We start from the raw sequence: 15447 nt of genomic DNA, 5'->3' as shown, positions 1-15447 counted from the left end.
AGAGAGGTGTTAAGAATATCCCAAAAGTGTGTACATATATAAATTTATAAAATCATAATTATTTTCACACCTAAAGGATATATTTCAGAGCCCTTACTGCATTTTATTGCATATTAATAATTTGCCTATTATTAAATGTATAAAAATATATAAGTATTACATTTTTAGCCAGCCGTACGGAAAAAGTGAGACATTATAAAAGTTTGTATACATATTGTATACATTTGCTGTCACTTCATACAATGAGGCATTGTTTTTTCAAACAAAAACATTAGAAATACTCAGGAATCCGTTTTTAGATTTTATGAAGCACTGAGGCATTACTGCTGTTAACACTTTCATTGGATTTTAAATGCAAGCCAATTATTTTAAGAACAGTAACAATGGCTATGCCATCAAATTGTTGTGTTTCACAGTGAGCCATAATAGGTAAAATTGGAATTTTCCTTCAAATAATCTGTCCCATCCAAAAGTTTTAAATCTCAGATAAAAATATAAACAAAAAATTATTCACTTCAACTTATTTTCCTAGAGGATTATGCATTATTAATTCCCAACTTTACAAGATTTAAGAAATTACTGGACTGATTAAGAGAGGCAAAATGTTTTGTTCCCTACAAAAAAAACAAACTTAAATCCCACAAAGTTTAATGAGTATTTACTGGTTCAACAAATGGAGGAACAGCCTGATTCTGAAGAGCAACTGCAAAGCAGAGTCAGAAACTGTATATACTACTGGTTAACTTTGTTGTGAAAATTAGAATGAACCAGAGTTCAATCCCAGTTCTGCCACTTACTAGATCCGCAATCCTGGGCAAACCACTAAATCTTTTTTTCCTTATCTTTAAATAGGTTTAAGAAATACTTCATAGCAAAGGCATAGCGGTTAAAAGAGATCCCATAGGCAAAGTTCCTTAACAATTCATTAATTATGATTATCACTACACTTTAGACCCCTTCTGACCACTGAGAAGACTTGAATTCTAGATCCAGCTAAAAATCATTTTATTAATAGAAAATTTTTTTCAAAATTCAATTTACATGGTCTAAGCAACAATTACGATAGCATGTCAGAGGCTAACGTGGCACCCTAAGTTAGACACTATCATTTAACACAATGGGAACCTGGTAAAATTTTACTGAATGAGAAAAAAATATAATAGGATATAATAGAAAGAACAGAGACTAAATCTTGGCTTTGACTCTTAGCAGCTGTGTGAATTTGGCAATTTTTTCTGTAAGCTTCAGTTCTTTCATCTGAAACATAGGCAGAAAACCAGTGTATGTAACAAAGTTGTTGTATGCAAAGATTAAATTAAACACTTTGTGTGAAAGGTGCTTAGTAATATCTTGTTTCTTTAATTTTGACATTTCAGGACAAGAGTTGTAATTGGTTTTCAAGCCTAAGCTTTTCTTACGTAGCAGTATCAACTCTGGCCTCCTACATAAAGTAAGATTATGTTTAGTTAAGGAATAATGTGAGAGATGAGGATAAATTCAGGTGTGACAGTAAATATGTTTTAACAATATACCCTAGAAACAAAAGCAATGATTCTCAAACCTTGCAATATTATTAGGATCTTTGGGGGTAGCTTTTGCAAAATATGGTTGCCCAAATACCAGTCTAGACACTCCAACTTTAGATATGTGGGAGTGAACATAGGAACCTGTGTATTATAAAAGCCCTTGGGTGATTATGACACATAATCATCAACTAAAGTCAAGTTTTCTAAAGTATGTGGGCCAGCTACAACTCAGGATGCCTGAGTTCCATTCCATACCCATTAATAATGGAGCTCAGACATTTGAATTTTGACCAGGATCCGAAGAATGTCTTATGTAAACTAAAGTTTGAGAACCACTGGACTTGACTATGGTAAGATAATATTGAAAAGAATATTTTCATATTTGGTTATTTAAACATTTTTCCCTCTGTTTTAAAGTAAACATTACTGTCAAAAATTATGAGCGATGCGTAAAAATATTATCTAAAGAAAATATTAGTTTTAGAGTTTATTATTACAGGTTTCAAAATCAAAACAGGAAATAGAGATAACATTTTAAATCACCTCAAGAGGGTCTACCAGCACAGAAAAGTATTGCACCTAAGAAATGCCATGAGTTTCACTGTTTCTTAAATTTGTGTGTTTTGTTTTGACTTAGTTTTTATTATCCATTCCTTCTTTAATTAGAGCAGTAATGACAATAAATAATATTTGTATACTGCTTTACTACTTATAAAGAAATTTCATATATATTAACTTAATCCTTACAATAACCTTGTGAGGTATATAGAAAGGGTAACATATATTATCACATTTCTCCCAATAAGAAAACTTTTAAAAAGTTTATGCAACTTGCCCAGTCATAAAAGTTTGCTGGTGTTTATAGTGATATGTGGACTGAAACCTCTAGATGTAAATTTCATGTGAGATTGTGTGAAATTTAAAACTTAGGATTCGTTTTTAAGTGTTGTGAATCAAAGTCAAAATAGCCTGAGAGTCTCTAAACTGCAAGTAGGCCCTAGTCCTCTACCAGCTCTGGGTTCATCTTACTATATAAGTTTATTATACTTTATTTATTATATGGTTAAAGAATAGAAGGGGAGTGGAGCTCAATCAACCAAAAACAAATGAACAAAAAAGCAAAAAACAAATAAAAAATTGTAATACTCATCCATTAAAATACTATTTACCCTGACTACTTGCAATTCAATCCCCTATAAGCCCTTTGCCTCAGTTTTCTCTTCTAAAACATGAAATATCAAATAGGACTTTCAAAGGCTAGCAATTTAATTTTCAGCTATGATGGTACTTTAAAAAGTGAAACTAAATATACAGCTAGAAAAATTCTAACATTTGTCCATCCCTACAAAAATCCTGTCAAATCAGCTAGTCCAGTCCACTCATTTTACACATAGGAAGTAGACCTAAAAAACTTAAATTATGTTACCCCAAATAATAGCAAATTTGTTGTGAAGCTGGAATTAAAAATTATCTTAACACCAGAGTCAGTTACAATACACACTTGTGAATAGGTTATGTCTTGTTTTCAAAATCAAAAAGAGAAAATGGTCATTTTTACTAAGAAAGGAAGAAGGTAATTTATAAAGGGATGTTTAGGCAGGATATGGTATCAGAAGGTGTTTTTCCAAAGTAAAAATGCTCTAAACTTATTTTAGACACAGAAATGGGTGTGTATTTTATATATATATATATATATAACATATATATATACATATATATATAAAGCACATATATACATATATATATAAAACACATATATACATATATATAAAACATATATATATATACATATATATATATATATATATAACAAATGAGAATATTATAAACCAGCTAGACATAATCATTTGTTTAGACCTCAAATATTTGCATAGCTCTGTGCTGAATGCCAACAGAAAGTTCTGGAGTATGAATAAAACAGATGCTATCCTTGAGAAGCTCAAGGTTTAGTTGGAAGATGTGCCTACAAACAACGGCAATGGCAATACAATGTGAAAAGTGATATTGCCAAGGTATGCATATAAAAATTGCTGTGGGGATGTGAAAGTAGGAGCACCTCAATGTCTGAAATGATTGAGCTTAGATAAGTATCTCTGACAATCCCTGTCTTCTCCATTTCCAATTCTAAATTAAATACATCCCTGTTTATGCCAAGAATTGTTAAAGAATTTTTTATATACCCTGGTAGGAGAAAAGTAGTAAAGTGCACACATCCTAACTTTTCCTTGGATATTAAGAATTTTCAAAGACTAAAACATATTATAGAATTTTGGTACAGCTACTACGAAATCAGAGCCTGAAACAATTTGCCAAATTTTTGCAAACGTCCTGTCCTTTTTTTTTTCACTGACTCATGCATCAGTTACTTGCACAGCAATAGGGACACAAGGTGGCACTGTCGTGCTGACATTCATTTCAGGGCCCTTTCTAAATGGACAAATTTGAAAGAGGCAAAAAAGACCCTATTGTGACAACTAACACCAGAGTTGTAATACTGGCCTTCTTCTGGTCTACGAACGTTAACACTGGCCTAAAGAGGAGTATTTTGCACTTCATGAATATCACATCATGCCTATATAGAAATAGGACATACTCTCTGATGACTTATAGAAAATGTCATGTGTGTATTCACAGAAATGTCCAAAGGCAAAGAGTGCAGCTTTACCATTAGGAAGTCAGAAGTGAACTGCTTGCTATTGGCAAGGCAGTGGACACGGATCGCCTCTCCATCTAGTGGCCAATGGAGAGGAGTGGAGCCATAGTAATCATGTTGCACCTCATTCCATTAAAAAACAGTCTTTTTACCAAATCACCCATAGGCAATTAAGTCAGTTTGCCTGACAAACAACAATTTTTGGTTTATGGCATTCATTCAATTATTAAACGGACTCAATAACATATTATGACATCTATTTAAGTTAAGTCATCACAAAATTAAAGTGCCTGTGCTCTGTCAAGCCACGTAAATGTCCTTTATTTTTCCCTTATTACCAACCCTAATTTTTCTCCATTTATTTGTGACTTACAGGTAGAAAATACAAGCAAGATTATCTATATACATAGCTACTTGAAATCACACAATATTTTAGATGAAATAATATTTCAAAAAGCTTTTCCCCTTATTTTACAGGAAGGAAACTGAGAGATCAAGATGTACTCAAAGTCACAAAGTCAGAACAAAAAAACAGACCTCCAGATTTAACTTTAAATCCATTTTGGTATTGATTAATACCTCCTGATTCCCCAGAAAATGCTTTTTGTACCACAACATAAAGTTTCTTTCAACATACCAGGAAAATAGTTTCTTAAAATGTTTTTTAGTCATATATTTTTAGGCTAAGGTGATATGAGTGAAACTATTGTATATAGGCCTAGCACATCTTCATATCCATAGGTATATTTTGAATGTGTTATAAGAACACAATTATTTTTATATTTAACAATTACATTCATTCAACATTTAGAAAGCAGAAAAGCAAGTGCGATAGGGAATAGGTGGAATGTGTTGGTCAAAATTACTAAACAAAAATGGTTTCAGAAAGCCATTATGCGAAACAAAACCTGAATCCATTCAGACTTCTAGAAGAGTTGTTTTTTGTTTTGTTTCATATAAATTATTTGACTGTATTTTGTTTTTTAAGAGGAAACACACACATTTATTCAACTAATCACTTCATCTATTTTAATTCAGCACATGATGCTGTTTGGGGGCATATTTTGGGAATGCTTTGTTGGTAAAGCTTCTTATCAAATGAAATCTGTCCATCAACTATAAAAATCTGCTCACAACTCCAGACTCAAGAATTAAAGGCCAAAGGTATGAAGGAAATCTGGCAGTGGATGTTCTAGAAATGTGAGATGTTTTGACTTTCTTCTATGATCTTCTTTGGTGGTACCACTGGAATCTGTCTTGGGGTACAAAGGGAATTTAAATAGATCTGCTTTAGACAGATGCAAAAACTAATGCTGTACAGATAATGCAAATGCCTTTTAATGGGAGTTAGCAAAAAAGTCTTTTTATTTCATTATACTTCTAAATTTAGAAGCTTCAAAAGCATGAACCTCTCAGCTACTCTCAGCTTTACCCCTGTACCCTCAGCTTTATCCCTTTATATTATCTCAATTTATCTCTACTTGTTTCTTAATCATCTCTAGTTGTCACCCTTCTAGAAATGAGGTGACAGGATGAAGATCATTGTTGATTTGGAGAACTAGAGAAAGTAAGGACTACTATAAAAAGTAAGTTCTTTTTGCCTTACCTAAAGCTAAGGTAATAAGTGCAAATCACCAGAAGATGGAGAAATTAGCAAATATGTTCAGAACCAGAGTATACGTATTGGGCCAAGAAGAATTTTAATGTGTATTTAAGAAGAAAATAAAACAAAAAATGTATAAAGTCATCCTTACAACCTATTTGCCTAGTGACTATTTAAATAATAAATGAGATGAACAGTTTCTCACTGTTTAAATGTCTTGGTGCCTAAATAAGGTATTTTTATTTATTTAAAATGACAGCCACATAGTTTTCACATACACATATACATCAACCAGAAAAATTATATAGCCTGGAACATTTCTAGTTTTCTGCAAGTAATAGCTTTTTTTTTTTTTTTTTTTTTTTATTACTAAGTTTTAAGTCGCTACCTGAACAAACTGACAACATTAATTTTCTCTCAGTTACATTCCATTTACAGGAAAGAAGCTTATACTATAAAAGGATTTGCAACAACAAATCACACTTTAATTACAACAGTAATTCACAGAAAATTTTTGAAAAGAAATGTAAAAATGACAAGTAGCTAAGCTAATTCAGTAAAAAACCAAAAAGTAAAGACTTCTAAAATTAGAGAAAATTAAAATTTAAAAAATTTTAAATGTTTGATTCTAAAAAGTTTAAGAATTTTCCCAATAACAAAATAGTACTACCATATATAAGATTCATAATTACTTCCATTTCTACATTTTTAGTTTCAATCAATTGGGCATCATTTTGATATCCCAAAATCTCAACCTCATACCATAATTTTATATTTAGTGAATGTAAATCTTTACATTAGTAATGTAATATGAAAACTTTGAAATATATTGACCTTTTAAATGCATAATATGAACAATTAAATTCATCATATCTCAAAATATGGGAAGTATTCAGTGCCAAATTTACTTCCAATATCAAGAAAATATACATATTTTGCCATAATTACCACATATTCTATCAGTTTCAAAGGTAAGACTGAATGTTAAGAATTAACAATAAAAAAAAATGTTCTTCTTCCATCTGGGAACTAGATAGATCAATGAACTTACAGTCCTTGTTTCTTGTCTCGGTATTCCCACTTGAAAGTCAGTAGCCAGCTTTCCCCAAGTTAAGACAATTACAAAGGTTGCACTGGTTAACTGAACTACAAAACACGAGGGCTGAAGTTTCAGTTGAGTTTCAAAAGATTCCAGAAAGGCAAGCTCCATGTCCTCAAGCTGATTACTTTCAAATGAACTATAGAATTACTAAAACGCTTGATCTTGGAACATAAGAGAGGTTATGAAGCCAAAGTCAAGCATAATTTTTCCACAGTTTAGTACAGAAATAGAATGTCACTTATTCATTATTACAGTTGAACAGCTAGAATGGCCAAAAAAAAAAAAAAAAAAAAAAAAAAAAGCCCTTTTTCTTACAAGCCCTTGAATGCTGTTTCTAAAACCGGCTGTAGTGGTTACCACATACATGATAGTAATCATAGATAGCATATTTCTTCCCACAGCCTCATCAGCTTGCCTATGCTGAATTAGAACTAAGGAACTCAAGGATATTTTGATATATTAAACATAATTGTCATCAACATTATTTGATGATTAATATATAATATCTATATAACAGGAAAACATATGAATTCAGGCATTCTCTGGAATACCTAGGATATGTATATTGCTTTCAGGCTTTTGATAAAGAATAAAATTGATCTTGCTAGTTTATTTGACATTGGCTATAGTTCCTGGGGATTATGCAAAATACCAGAATTTGTTTAAGAAATGGAACTATATAAAATGAGTTTTTCAAGAAAATTACAAGTTTCAAGTTTTGTAAAATACCTATGCACCTATACATGACTTGAAAGCTTGGAGTAAAGTATCAAATGGTAAATACTGACTGTATTAGCATTGCAAATAATCCATAGTAATTGTATAAAATAATCAAAATGGCTTACATGGTATGAAAAAATTATTTTAAAGGTTTTGTTTCTAATTTAATAACTCTGGCAGGTACACACTAGTCTGATTGCTAGTGTTTATTGTCCTTGATGGAGGGTAAACTGTTCTTACATAGGTAATAGCTGATTTCTATAACGTGCCTGTAATAGTTACATAGCCATGCAAATGAAAATACTTACAGTTTCTTTTTAGTGCTTTGTGACTTCTCATGGTAACTTAGATCCTCACTGGTTAAGAAAGTGACAGATGAGGATACCATTTTACTTATGTTGTCCAGTAAAACATGTTTTCTACCAAACATGTAGTCTGTTAAAACATATTTATAAAGTGACCTCCAAAATAAGCCAGCTTTAATGTCTGTTTTCAACATTTCAACAATTCAACTTCAGAGGCCACCCTTGAGCCTGAATAACCCTGGAGCTAGCAGCATTGAAAGAATATCAACCCTAGTTATTCTTTTGCCAGAAAAGATCACTAGTTCGCAGTATTAGCCAGGTGCTGCTGCTTCAACATACCTTGCCAGATCTTGTGATAATACGTTTGCTCAGGGCCTGAATTTGGCTTCCTATGAGGCGGCATGACCGGCCACTACTGAGAGCTGGGCAAGTCCATGAACACATCCACTGATAATTTCTATATTTATAGAAAGCCAGAACATGTGTAGATAATCACACAATTAGATATTTATGTAGTGCCAGATTTTATGAATACGAGAATTTGTTAATTAGCACAAGGACTAATCATTAAAATTCAAAAATAGATAAATAAACAGGAATGCCATTTATTTGTTAACATTTCATGGGGAAAGTATGCAGCTGCTATCCTTTTGATGAATATAGGCTTCTGGAGATAAAAATGTGCAGAATAAAAAGTATCTGCAATTTTTGAAACCCTAATGAGTAAAATCCAATAAATCACTATATACTCTTTATATTAAAAATAATCACAGTGATTCTCCTCTTAAGTTAAAAAAAAAAAAGAAAAAGTTTAAACTGGCATATGCTTAGCATTTGAATTATATGGTTTGGCATTCCATTTTTTTTAATCCACTGTTTGGTTCTTTTCAAAGAGCCAAAGCTGATTTTCATCAGATAGGAGTTAAAAAGCACGCACACGTCACTCAGTACCAAATTGTTTTAGCTACAGGCCATGGCAAAGCATGAAATAACTTCTTTAGAGCACTTCCTCATGTGGGTGTGTTAGATAACTGTCTGCTCCAACATTAAAATGCAACACACTGTGACCTGATCAAGACTGGGGATCTAAACACGCAGATATCATGTGCTGATAGGAAGAGACGCCTATAACCAATAAGGCTGATTAATGAATTTTTCTGGCACTCTATATCCTCCTGTGATGCAAGCTTTTCAGCTTTCCAAATCCCTATACAGCAGACTACAGTGGTTTTAAGTTTATTTATGCACATTTAGATTGTGACAGTCCCTCCCAGAAAAGGCCGAGATTATTTTTCATACTAAAAATATTTTAGATCTACTGAAAGTTAAGAATTATAATGCAAAAGAAAATGTATGCACATTCTAAAAATTAAACCAAACATAAAAATGACTAAATTCTTACTTGCTTTTGTTCTTCCTAGAAGGTTAAAGGAAATTCTCATTTTCTCTTGAAAGTCTCTGCATGTTTTGTTTTCTTGTGGTTAACATAAACATATATAACATGAAATTTTAAAAAATATTGTATCTGCAAAGAAGCTGTGATTTCTTTATCCATACATCTATGGCTGTGTGCATAAATGCACATGTATGCAGATATCGCCATGTATATATGTATATTAAAAAAAGAGAATGATTGATCAAGACATAGATGAAAGATTTCTACTGATAAAAGAGTAGAATTTTAGATAGTCCTCACAATGCTAACATAGAAAATGACAGGTGCATGAGACATGCACACTTTTGACATACGGTATTAGTTTTGAAACAAATTTTTGGGTCAGAGTCTGAAATGGCATAAATTATATATAAAATTATATTTAAAAAACAAAATTATCATGTACCATATTAACATAAAAGACTCTCCTAAAGTTCCCCTTAGACCTTAGGGGAAAAAAATCTCTGACGGGACCTGATTGGGTATACTTAGTATTTGTACTACTCTTGGTCAAAGCCAGCCTATCCAGTTTAAAAAAACAGTTCAGGCAAGATAAGCAAATTGAAAATCTCAGAATAAATTTGTTAAAAGAAGAGGTGAAAAAGACTTTCAGCAGCAAAAGTTCATCACCTTCCAGAAATAATGGATTTTTAATAAACATTTTACTAGGTTTCAACCTTGAGAATGTGTTTGGGAATCTGCTCTAGCGTCCCAGGTGGGTTAAGAATATTGCTTTATGGACTTCTTTGTGTTGTCAGAGAGGCCTAATGGAATTAAGGGGGAAAAAGTCTGCCACTTCTATTAAATAAATAATTTATTACAAAAAGATGATTGTTATTATCAAAGATCTCTACAGATCAGCATCCATTTTCTAACATTGCTGTGTATATGCCGAAACATTTGCGTGTCTATGTGACTTAAATTTATCAGATGAATAGCAGTTTTACTTTGACAAATCTAAAATAAAATTCCATTAAGATGTCCATTTCAAATGGAGCTTATTAAAATAATCCTTGCAATTTTGAAGAACACTGTTCTGGGAAAACTCTTCAACAATGTCTGCTAGTTTGAAATGTAACTTTTCCCACCATATAAAATTAGAAAAGAAATAAAGGAAAAGAAAGCACCACAAAACTGTATTTGAAATAAAAAATATATTATTTATACTCCCCAAAATGTTAAATGAATACTTACAGTTGTTGTGCAAGATGGCCTGATACACTTCATAGCTTCCACTTTGTAAAAAGATGGCCAGCCCCTCACTCCACCCTCCCCAAGCATAAATAAACAGTAACATACTAAAAGGAAACTGTCCTAGGATAAAAACTGCTTGTTAAGAAAGTTCGAATTCTTACTAACCAAAGTAGTATTCCTATAAATGTAAACGCCCATCTGCAAAATAAAAGTTGGAAAACAGAATACCTTATTTGTTTCTAAATACATACCCCAGATGCAATGTTTCTATGTGTGTGATGACAAAAATAATTACTCGATTCTTACCCACCCTCAGCAACTACCCCTCACCTTATGTCCAATGACATTAAATAAACATGCTGGCAAAAAGTATTCAACCTGCTTCAAGGATTTAAACTGTAAATATGGACTTTAAACTTCAACGTAAAACAAAGAACAGGAGTCTCACTTTAGTAATACCCACACTGGCACTGCAGCTAAAACTCATTGGCAAATAACTAACAAAACCCAGTTAGCAATAAATAAGGACAACATGATACATAGACAGACAGATGGAATTGCATAAACAGACAAGAAAAGCAAAGAGACAAACATACAGAAGGATCTGTTTTAAAAGACTGAAAGATTCTGATTTATTTGGTACTTTAGTGAGAAAAATAGATTTGTTTGTAATTATTTTTAAAGTAACAAAACTGGATCACAAGGGCACACCCCTAAGTAAGTAGGAAGAAAATTAGTAAAGGGGAGGCCTCTTACAGATGTTCTAAATTTTAAGCTAGCACTAGCTCTGTCAAACTTAAATCTAGAAATTAAAATTCAAGGAAGAAAGAATAAAGGCATTGGGGGCTAAAGGAGATGACAGAGAGGGAATTGAGGAAGCAGGAATTTTTTAAGAAAGTTGTCTGCCCTACCTTCTTCCCCAGCGCTGAGTTTCTCTTCTTATAATCGGTGTCTCCCTGGAAGTACAGTGTGAGTGGTAATGACTGCCTGCCTCCCTAATGAGTCCATTTTCCTGCTCTTGATGTTGTGTATATACACACACTGCAACCTACCTTACAAACCACAGAGACGGGAAGAGAGAGAGAGAGCAAGAGAGAGGAGGGAGGAGGGAAGAGAGGGAGAGAGAGAGACAGAGACAGAGCAAGCGAGTAAGAGAGAGAGAGAAGAGGGGAGAGAGAGAGAAAGAAAAACAGAAAGAAACAGAGAGAAAGGCACAGACAAAGCCCTCCTACCAGACAGCAGACAGCCCTCCTTCCCCTATCCAGCAAAATGCAACTCGTCTAATGCAGCAACAGGTTCAGTATTGCCAGACTTACAGAGTGAAAAAGGTATATTCTCTCTATCATTATTGCTTGGAAATAAACAGTTTAAGAGCAGCTGGCTCCACCTTCTTTATTTATGCTCCATTATGAAGAATGTATTGTTTCAGTTCTGGCAGTACATGTAATTATCATAAATACATTTTTTTGCATATAAGCAAGAAAGTGAAATGCATAGCTTATTTGTGCAATCTTTTAAATTTATTTTTTAATATGTGAAGAATGTCAACAAATCTGCTCTGACAAAAGCCTAGTAATGATTTTAAAGTCAGAGCAGTCTTAAAGGAGGCTCTGTAAGAAACAGACTCCATACAATAGGAAAACTGATCTCAGACAAAACTGGTAACTGCAAAGAAGAAATCATTGCTCAGTTAATGAATCAAGACCATATACAAAATTGCAGACCTACAAAATTACAGACCAAAACAGAATTAAGCTTAATTAAGTACCTAATAGGCTAGGACCCTAGAAGAAGGGAGATTGGCTTCTCATTTGAAGCATCTAGCTGTACAAACATCACAATGCACTGTACTCTGTGTGAACAGGTGCAATGTGTATAGTATATAGTGGTACAATGACAGAAATAAATCCCATAAGAAGCTACCACCACAATCAGGACAAGATTTCATAGAATATGGGTCTGAAACTATAGCAGTTAACCTTAATCTTTTATTAGGAGGGAAAAATAAAAATAATCAATGCTTCTAAATAAACCTGCCTTAAAAGAGAGAGAGGAAAAAAACAGGTTTTCTTTGTCTGATACTTCTAAACAGATTTTATCTAAATTCCAGTTCCAAAATTACACTGTTATTATATTCCTCGCCCCATCATATGTTTCCCACCCACTTTCCCCACTCCCAGGTGCCCTTTCTCCTGTAAGTGATATATTTGCAGCTATAGAATTACAAACATCAGAAAACAGAACTAGTTTTAAGCCATTCTCCTCATCACCTAATTTTTAAAAACTAGACTCTGCTTGATGAGTCATATCTCCTTAAAGCATTATGTCTATCTAGACACCCATCTTCCTTAATATATTTCTATACAGTTTGGCTATGTGTCATTTAGATGGGACTTAAGAACATCATAATAGAGGTAAAATTTTCTAAAGAATATTTATACACAAATAAAGGTATAAATATTTACACACAAATAAAGAATATTTACACACAAATAAAAAATATAAGTGCATATGACTTATTCAAACCCTGCATTTGGGCAACAATGACCCTAAGTATATTAATTGTAAAAATCATCCTTTGTATGTGGTTTTGTGTATTAACGTGCTTTGAAAATTAGAATATGTCTCTCTGCATGAACAAAACTACCTTGCTAAAAAAGCTTCAATTCTTTTGTTTTAAAAAAATGTTTTCAATTAAAAATTAAATAACTCAATATATAACTTATAGATCAACATATCTTTACCTTATTCACAGATATCTTTAAAAATGTCAAATAACTTTCAGGTCATGTTTAGAATACAGATCAATATTGCTTTAGGTATTTTCAAGGTAGATAACCTACAGCATAGATACTAGAATGTAATATCTAGCTATCCATTACACTAACTGTCTTGGGAAAATTCTAGCAAGAAACCAAGAGTCCAGACTACTCTAGTCTCATTGTAACCCACCAATTTAACCTCTCTAGTGCTGTGACAGTATTTTACCCTTCCAGGGTGGATGATTAAGAGGAGACAGACACACACTAAAAATGATGGAACAATCCCCTACTTCAGGTCACTCGTCTGTAAAGAAACTTTTCCAAAATACATTTAGTGTGCCCAAGGCACCAGCCTGCATCTCCTCCTCACTGTTTGGCCTGGCAGCTCTGCTTTTCTATTACTGCCCTATTGTTTCTCTGAAGCTTTATTAAAATGTATTAAGAAAAATGTCAATTAAAAAAACACATAAACCTCACAGTTTGACAGACAGATTTGAATTAGATATTTTTATTTTCTGAATTTTTAAAATAAGATTCTAGGTATTTTATTTTGTTTCATTTTGTTTTAATTCAAGGAGAAGACAGTATTTGGCTTCTACCAGCAGGAATCAAAAGGAATATAAAGGACCACGAAGGCTTTTTTTAAAAAAACATCCTGAGAGCTAAATTTAAGAGAAAAACAAATCTTTTGGCTTAGTGAAAAATAAGGCCACGCATGGTGGCTCACGCCTGTAATCCTCAGCAGTAATTTTAGGAGGCTGAGGAAGGTGTATCACCTGAGGTCAGGAGTTCAAGACCAGCCTGGCCAACATGGTGAAATCCCATCTGTACTAAAAATACAAAAATTAGCCAGACATGGTGGTGCATGCTGGTAGTCCCAGCTACTTAGGAGATTGAGGCAGGAGAATCACTTGAACCCAAGAGGTCGAGGCTGTAGCAAACCAAGCTTGCACCACAGCACTCCAGCCTGGGCAACAGAGGAAGACTCCATCTCAAAAAAGAAAAAAAAGAAAAAAGAAAGAAAAGAAAAATGTACGATATCTCAAAACTTTTCCCAAATCTGTACATTTTCCTAGATTCAAAACACAATAAGTGGCACACTGTTAGTACTTACTGGAATTCAAGATATACTTCCTCTAGTTGGGACTGGAGACAACAAGGACTGAAGAAATTATTGTAATTGACTATCATAGCATGGAAGTTATAAAGTTATTAAATTGTTTCATTTGTTGATATGTCATGGGGCAATTTGGTCCCATAGAAAGATCCTAAGTGGAAGTTAAAAACTGGTTGTGTCACAACGTAAATCTATAGATTCAATTCAATCCCAAATAAAATCCCAGAAACTTATTTTGTGTATATGAACTGATTCTAAAATTTATATGGAAAGGGAAAAGACTCAATGTAACCAACGTATTCTTGAAAGAGAAGAACAAAGTTGGACAAATGAAACAACCAGACTTCAGGACTTACTATAAAGCTACAGTAATCAAGACTGCATAATGTTGGCAAAAGAACAAACACAGCAGATCAATGAAACAGAATAGACGGCCCAGAAGAAGGCCCACATATGTATAGTCAACTGATCTTTGACTTAAAAGGAAAAGCAATACAATGGAGCAAAGACAGCCTTTCCAACAAATGGCGATGGAATGACTGGATATCTACATGCAAAAAAATAAATCTAGACACAGTCTTTATACTATTCACAAAAATTAACTCAAAATGGATGGATCATAGACCTAAATGTAAAATGCAAAACTCTAAAACTCCTAAATAGGAAAAAATCTGGATAACTCTGGGTTTCACAATGACTATTTTAGATACAACACCAAAGACACGATCTGTGAAATAAAGAATTGATAAGCTAGATTTCATTAAAATTAAAATTTCTATTCTGCAAAATATACTATAAAGATAATGAAAAGACAATCCACAGACTGGAAGAATATATTTATAAAATATGTATCTCCCATCCAAGTACTAACAAAGCCTGACCCTGCTTAGCTTCTGAAATCAGACAAGATGGGGTGCATTCAGGGTGGTAAGATATGTATCTCATAAAGGATTGTTATCTACAACATGAAAAGAATTCTTAAAACTCAACAATAAGAAAATATTATAACCTGATTTAAAAATAGGCCAAA

The 15447-nt window shown here is 33.0% G+C and overlaps 1 protein-coding gene across 4 annotated transcripts in view; it reads right to left on the bottom strand.

Moving 5' to 3' along the window:
• ZBTB20 (zinc finger and BTB domain containing 20) overlaps nucleotides 1–15447 on the bottom strand; it is a 796445-nt gene that overhangs the window by 729170 nt on the left and 51828 nt on the right. Inside the window, exon 1 of one of the 4 annotated variants that reach the window (XM_032299318.1) lies at nucleotides 11450–14056. The exons of the other annotated variants lie outside the window; for them this stretch is intronic. The gene's annotated coding sequence lies outside the window, so the exon portion shown is untranslated. Of the gene's footprint in view, nucleotides 1–11449; nucleotides 14057–15447 lie in introns of those variants that run through there. 4 annotated transcript variants of the gene reach the window in all.

The sequence above is a fragment of the Sapajus apella genome, unplaced genomic scaffold (genome assembly GCF_009761245.1).
Source record: "Sapajus apella isolate SASKATOON/1434 unplaced genomic scaffold, GSC_monkey_1.0 scaffold40, whole genome shotgun sequence".
NCBI classification, from domain to species: Eukaryota; Metazoa; Chordata; class Mammalia; order Primates; family Cebidae; genus Sapajus; species Sapajus apella.
This window is presented reverse-complemented; position numbering and strand designations above follow the sequence as displayed.